We start from the raw sequence: 6,747 nt of genomic DNA, 5'->3' as shown, positions 1-6,747 counted from the left end.
TGGACACTTCGCTGGGACTTTCTCGGCTTTCACGTTCTTCTTCCCGGGACCTGGGTCAAGGGCTGAGGGTAATTCAGGGCTTAGGTCCGCTTCTCTCCAGGCCTAGAGCTAACTAACAGCGGTGTCCATGCAATAATGATCAGTGCTTTTTTTTGCAGACAAGCTCCGAAGTCTCTAGAGCTTATTCTGGTCTTCGGCATCTGGAAGTGGGTGCAGAAGGCCTGAGCTCTTCGAGGCCCTGGAAGTGGGCGGCTAGTCCATGAGCAGATCCAGGGCACCCCAGTCCACCGCACCGGGTGGCTGATCAGAGGTGAGGGCGGGCGGAGGGCGGAGACGGTCCCGCCCGCTCCCCTACCAACCCGGAAACCTCAGCTTTTCTTATCTGCGAGCCCATTACCCTACTACTAGCAGTCTCACCTCCGGAAACCCGTAAAGACCTAGGAGAATTTATTAGAAAAAAAAAAAAAATCCGGGGCCGGAGAGATAGCATGGAGGTAAGGCATTTGCCTTTGATACAGAAGATCATCGGTTCGAATCCCGGCATCCCATATAGTCTCCGGAGCCTGCCAGGAGTAACCCCTGAGCGCTGCCGGGTGTGACCCCAAAAAACAAAACAAACAGAAAAAAAAATCCCTTTTAACTCACAGGTGAGAAAAAAAAAAGGCGATGTTAAAGAGAACAGTTAACAGTTAAGTGGTAATAACAATAGATAAGAATTGCTAAGGGGCTGGAGCAATAGCACATCGGTAGGGTGTTTTCCTTGCACAGTTTAACTGGGTTCCATCCCCAACACCCTCGAGCCAGGAGTAACCCCTGAGCACCGATGCTGTGCACCACCAATAAATAAATGAATAAATAAGTAAATAAGAAATAAGAGGTCAGCGTAGCGGGTAGAGCGTTTGCCTTGCACATGGCCAACCCAGGTTCGATCCCCCGCATTCAAATGTCCCCAGAGCCCACCAGAAGTGATTCCTAAGCTCAGGTTCCAGGAGCAACCCCTGAGCACCGCTTGGTGTGCCCCCCCCCCAGCAAAAAAAATTGCTAAAGTGAAAAGCAATTCTAAGCATTGGATTGGGCTCAACTCATAATAAAGTCGTAACAAGCAGGGATTTAAAGCCAAGAGGCAAGTGGGGGTGGGAGGAAGGCCACAGGCCAAGGAAAATTGCCAAGAGGAGACCTCAGTCTGGGATTCTGGGGTTGGTTTTATCTAAAGGCTGGCAAGGGTGATCAGATATCACCTGGGGGCTGTGGGGATTCCGGTTGGATCAGATATTGCAGGTGGAAAATTTTGCTAGACTGACTTAGCAGGTTTCGGTTAAAACTGGATCCTATGAGGAAGTACCATGATGGATCTTATGGGGTAGGATTCAGAGGAGCCACAGAGGTCAAGGAAATAATTTTCATCTTTCTTGTTCCAGGAAAGGAGTTGTCTTTCCTCACAACAATCTAAGTCCTCTTCTATGTTTGCTTTAGGCTCAACTGAACTGTCAAGATTTGGTGGTGTTTGCTGATGGCTGTATGGTGCAGACATTCAATGGGAGAAATACCTTGAAGAGAAGCAGAAAGACCCAGGTCTAGGGGCCTTGTTTTCTGAGGGACGAGGTAGTGGCTCAGTATAAAGTTTGTTTTGTACATGTGAGGCCCTAGGTTCAATCCCTGCAAACCCTCCTCCCACACACACATGCAGAAAATAAAAGGATGAGAAGTTGCATCTGTCTGCTCAACTCCCTGGGTTTTAGAGACCTGGAATCAAGTCATTCATCAAGTCATGGCATCGAATGCACTGGCCTAGATGAATGCATTTCTTCTCTGTGTAGAATCTGCCTGGTTAGGGCAGAAACATTGGGTAGGTGGCTAGGAGCACAACTGCAGCAGACACTTCTTGATAGCTCCCCCTGCTTCACACAAGATTATCTCAGGAGATGCAGTTCTGGAGGACAAAGCACAGGTGTTCTCCTATTTGGGGCTCATCACCTAAGACCAGGGTGATAATAGATCAGAATGACTTAAGCCATGACCCCCATGGTTCTGTTGGGCTTGTGACCCCCTGGTTTGTTTATGGAGTCTACCTTCTTGGGGAGTAGGGAGAGTTGTGCTGCTCTGCAGTGTTGGAACCTACTCCTGGCTATATTCACTTGGGTCATTCTCAATCATTCTTAGGATCACGTGGGCTGGGGTCAGCTGCATGCAAGGCAAGGACCTTAATCCCTGCAGTATCTCTCTAGCCTGAGCCTAAATTCTTCAGCCAGGAGACAGAAACCTGAGCCTGGTTCCCTCAAATAGTGAGGCTGTGAATGGAGCATGCATCCTGTTCTGTTACTGTTTTTGCTAAATCTCCTTTTTGCTAATCTGGATACCTCTTGTTTTAAGAGGGAGAGTAAGGGGAACTGGATGGATAGACTGATCACTTTAGAAAGATCAAGATAGGGGCCGGGCAGTGGCGCTAGAGGTAAGGTGCCTGCCTTGCCTGCGCTAGCCTTGGACGGACCGCGGTTCGATCCCCCGGTGTCCCATATGGTCCCCCAAGCCAGGAGCGACTTCTGAGCGTATAGCCAGGAGTAACCCCTGAGCGGTACCGGTACCGGGTGTGGCCCCCCCAAAAAAAAAAAAGATCAAGATAGACCTATACTATAACTACAGAATTTTGAAACATGACTGTCAGGGTTTCAGGGGTAGGATAGTGGTGGTGGGGAGGTGAACAGGAGACAGCATGAGGACTCTGGTGGAGGGAAGCTGACACACAGACCACAATATTCCATCAGTGTTGGAATATTGTATGCCTAAAACTCATCTAAGTAAGTTTGTGAATCATGGCTCTTGGACTTCAAAATAAATTAATTGAAAATTTTTTATTGGTCACATTTTTTGTTTGTTCTGGGGCCACACCTGGTGATGCTCAGGGGTTACTCCTAGCTATGCGCTCAGAAATTGTTCCTGGGCCGGGAGAGATAGCACAGCGGCATTTGCCTTGCAAGCAGCCGATCTAGGACCAAAGGTGGTTGCTTCGAATCCCTGTGTCCCATATGGTCCCCCGTGCCTGCCAGGAGCTATTTCTGAGCAGACAGCCAGGAGTAACCCCTGAGCACCGCCGGGTGTGGCCCAAAAACCAAAACCAAAACCAAAAACCAAAAAAACAAAAAAAACAAAAAAAAAAAAAAAAAAAAAAGAAATTGCTCCTGGCTTGGGGGACCATATGGGAGGCCTGGAATCAAACTGTGGTCTGTTCTAGGTTAGTGCATACAAAGCAAATGGCCCACTGCTGCGCCTCTGCTCCGGGCCCCAGATCACATTGTTTTAACATCTACCTTCACTAGTGCAACTTCCACACTACCATTGTCTCCATTTACTCTTCCCCCACCCCCTGCCTGTCTTCAAGACAGGCATTGTATTCTCTCTCTATAATTGTCATGGTAGTTGTTAGTGTAGTTATTTCTTTAATTGCATTTACCACTCTTTGTGATAAGATTCATATCATGGGCTGGTCCTTAAAAATTTTTAAGAGAAGAGGCCAGAGAGATAGCATGGAGATAAGGCGTTTGCCTTTCACGCAGAAGGTCATTGGTTCGAATCCCGGCATCCCATATGGTCCTCTGAGCCTGTCAGGAGCAATTTTTGAGCATGGAGCCAAGAGTAACCCCTGAGCGCTGCTGGATGTGACCCAAAAACAAAAAAAAAATTTTTTTTTGAGAGGCCAGAGAGATAGTACAATGGATAGAGTGCTTACCTTGCACAGGAATGACCAGAATCATTCTCTGGCAACCCATATGGTCTCCCCAAGCCTGCCAGGAGTGATCCTTGACTTCAAAATAAAGCCAGAAGTAAGTGGAGGGAAGGGATCCATAAGAGTGACAAGGTAGGGCCGGGCGGTGGCGCTGGAGGTAAGGTGCCTGCCTTACCTGCGCTAGCCTAGGAGACGGACCGCGGTTCGATCCCCCGGCGTCCCATATGGTCCCCCAAGCCAGGAGTGACTTCTGAGCGCATAGCCAGGAGTAACCCCTGAGCGTCACTGGGTGTGGCCCAAAAACCAAAAAAAAAAAAAAAAAAAAAGAGTGACAAGGTAGGCACATGTGTCACTGCTGCATACATATGTTACCTGGATACATGTTGCCTGAGCACATGCCATTCACCTCTTCTCTCATGCTTTCATGTTTTAACTCTTGGATACGTATTGCAGCTTGTCTGCCTTTGGAGAGCCCATATTCTCTCTTGAGCATGTTATTTGTCTTTTTCTCTCTTTCTCTCCCTCTCCCTCCCTTTGTTCATAAAATTTAGTTTACTTCAAAAAATAAAAATGAGTTACAAGCAAGTAAAGTATGGTACAGATAGCAGAAAACAACCAATAAATTTGAGTTTCACAGAAAAAAAGAAGTCATGGGTAAGCCAGAGTGAGAGAAATGGTTACCCGGGGATGACTTCCACATGTTGGTGAGGAAGCAGGGAAGGCCGGGAGGAGGAAGTGCCCGCAGGTGGCTGGTTTAGGCCTGCAAAGCAGATAGGCAGGGCAAGAACAGTCCCTCCTTCTAAGGGAGAGCCAGGGAGCCACTTGCTGCTCTGGGGTTTTCTGCTGGAGCTAGGACAGCTAGTAAGTGATGATAGATGTCTAGTCCCAGAAAGGGACTGGCTGGGGTACAATTATGAGCCTTATGAGCAGAGATCTGAGAGAGGTCACCATTTCCCACAACCAGCAGCTGTCCAGTTAGAATTGGTGGAGGAGAGAGTAGTGGAGCTGGCATACTAGGAACCCCCAATGGATATTAGTGCTTTGGACCATGCCTGGCACTCTCTGAAGGGCAGGCTGGCCATGATGGGAAGTGGAGCCAGAATTTCTGTGGGCCAGTGAACTTGCTGATGGGCTGGAGTGGGGTTAGGAAGGGAACTTCAAAGGTAGAAATTTCCCCCTAAGGCAGAGAGTGCTTAAAGGGAGAGGGGAGGGTCTCATGGCCACAGGCAAGATAAAAATTTAATGGGGAGGGACCAGAGCAGTGGCAAAAGCGATAAGACGCTTGCCTTGCACACGCTAACTTAGGACAAACCGCAGTTCAATCCCCTGGTGTCCCATATGGTCCCCCAAACCAGGAGCAATTTCTGAGCACATAGCCAGGAGTAACCCTTGAGCAACACCAGGTGTGGTCCCCCCAAAAAAGTAAAACAAAAATAGGGGCCAGAGAGATAACATGGAGTAGGGCCTTTACCTTGTATGCGAAGGATGGTGGTTCGAATCCCGGCATCCCATATGTTCCCCCGAACCTGTCAGGAGCAATTTCTGAGTAGAGCCAGGAGTAACCCGAGTGCTGCAGGATGTGACCCAAAAACAACAACAATAGCAAAAAGTATAAAACAATATTTAAGGGGGGAGGATCTGGAAAGGGGTAGGGCTCTTGCCTTGTATACTACTGATCCAGAGTTGAACCCCAACATCTCCTAAGCCTGCCAGGAGTGATTCCTGAGCAGAGAGCCAGAAGGAAGCCTTGGGCACCATTGGGCATGGCCTTAAAACAAGAAGGAGAGAGAGACAGAGACAGAGAGAGACAGACAGACAGACAGAGACAGAGAGAGACAGAGACAGAGACAGAGAGACACAGAGAGAGAGAACTGAGTGTCTAAGTCCATGAGTGTCTAATTCCATCTTGGCCATGATCCATTACCTCCAGGCCTCATCTGTTTGACCAGGTTCTTGGGGTTGCTATTGCTCCAATATGTCATATGCTTCTGATGGTGCCTTAACCTCAGCTTGAAGGTTCTTGGAACATTTCTGTTTGTTTTGTTTTGGGGTCATATTGAACAGCTCAGGGCTTAATCTGTGCTCAAGGATCACTCCTGATGAGCTCTGGGAACTATAGGGGGTGCTGGAGACAGAAGCCAAGTTGGCCATGGGCAATGCAAGCACCCTGTCTGCTGTACTCTCTTCAGCCCAACACTTCTACAGTCTGGACAGATCTTCTAGCTCCTGTGAGACATAACCCAGCATGCCCTCAAGGTCAAGTGCCCTGTAGTGACAGCCATGAAAGCAAATATAGTGGAAATCCTGTCCATCTGGGCTCTGTTTGCAGTTGTGGCGTTTCCAGGAAACCTAATAACAAACTTAAAGTAATGTTAAGGGATGGTTGGGATTTACTTATTTATTATTTTTGGTTTTGGGGTCACAACCAGCTGTGCTCAGGGGAGCTCTTGGCAGAGCTGTAGGAAAAGCTCTTGGCTCTGCACTCAAGAGCTCACTCCTGGTGGTGCTCAGAGGATCATATGTGGTGTTGGGTTTGAACCCAGGTCAGCCATGAGCAAGGAAAGCGTCTTACCCTCTGTACTATCTCTCCAGCCTCAGGTCAGAACCTTCTAAAGGGAAGGCAGCCAAGGCATGCCCAGATTGTGGTTATAAGCTTGTATGTAGTTCACTAACCCCTGGGAGTATTTAGGATGGTCACACTGAATTAAAGTAGGGTCTTGGCTCACAAAAATGGGCAGAGAACCCAAGTTCTGACACAGAGGGCAGTGTCCCTGGTCCCGGGAAGTTCAGCTTCCCAGACAGTGGCTGCTTGAACATGCTTTCAGCTCTTTCAGTGGGGCCTGGCGACTGATGATGGAAGTAAGTCTTGCTGTCCTTTCAGTTTCCTGTTCAATTATACCATGGAAATTAGGTCCTCTGTCTCTGGAGTAGTTGGTGAGGGTGTCTTGCAAGGGGCTGTGTGGGGACTTTGTTACTTCAGCACAGAGAGCTTCTAGCCACTAGGAAGGTACATATAGTTTAGTAGT

At 48.4% G+C, this 6,747-nt stretch overlaps 2 protein-coding genes across 2 annotated transcripts in view; both read right to left on the bottom strand.

Annotated features, from left to right (window-relative positions):
• The window catches only part of NDRG4 (NDRG family member 4), a 518,571-nt gene that overhangs the window by 357,299 nt on the left and 154,525 nt on the right, over positions 1 to 6,747 (bottom strand). The gene's annotated exons all lie outside the window — the stretch shown is intronic.
• The window catches only part of USB1 (U6 snRNA biogenesis phosphodiesterase 1), a 35,103-nt gene that overhangs the window by 6,856 nt on the left and 21,500 nt on the right, over positions 1 to 6,747 (bottom strand). The window lies entirely within an intron of this gene.

Source organism: Suncus etruscus, chromosome 14 (genome assembly GCF_024139225.1).
Source record: "Suncus etruscus isolate mSunEtr1 chromosome 14, mSunEtr1.pri.cur, whole genome shotgun sequence".
Classification (NCBI taxonomy): Eukaryota; Metazoa; Chordata; class Mammalia; order Eulipotyphla; family Soricidae; genus Suncus; species Suncus etruscus.
The sequence above is the reverse complement of the archived record's forward strand: the minus strand, read 5'-3'. Positions and strand labels throughout refer to the sequence as shown.